This window comes from Sinocyclocheilus anshuiensis, unplaced genomic scaffold, assembly GCF_001515605.1.
Source record: "Sinocyclocheilus anshuiensis isolate Anshui unplaced genomic scaffold, SAMN03320099.WGS_v1.1 scaffold557, whole genome shotgun sequence".
Classification (NCBI taxonomy): Eukaryota; Metazoa; Chordata; class Actinopteri; order Cypriniformes; family Cyprinidae; genus Sinocyclocheilus; species Sinocyclocheilus anshuiensis.
In genome coordinates this window covers 146,752-147,018 of record NW_015540883.1, presented here as the reverse complement: position 1 = coordinate 147,018, position 267 = coordinate 146,752, and the positions used below count along the sequence as shown (strand labels likewise).

Here is a 267-nt window from a genome sequence, read left to right as displayed (position 1 = left end):
TCTTTATTTAACCTGTAATTACAGTTATTTAATTTTAGTTATATAATTCATATACATATCATTTCATATCATGTAGTTATATAATTTCATATACATAATTTGATTTAATAATAACCCAATTTGAAGCAAAAACATAATGTTCTGTTTTGACTAGCTTTGTGAAATTATACTACATGCTAGTGTTGTCACAAATGTAAAATGTAAGTATTCGGTACCAATACCAGTGAAAATCCACGGTTCTCGGTACCAATTTTGGTCAAAACACAA

General features: G+C 26.2%; 1 protein-coding gene across 1 annotated transcript in view; it reads left to right on the top strand.

Moving 5' to 3' along the window:
- The window catches only part of LOC107688612 (cysteinyl leukotriene receptor 1-like), a 37,756-nt gene that overhangs the window by 14,757 nt on the left and 22,732 nt on the right, over positions 1 to 267 (top strand). The gene's annotated exons all lie outside the window — the stretch shown is intronic.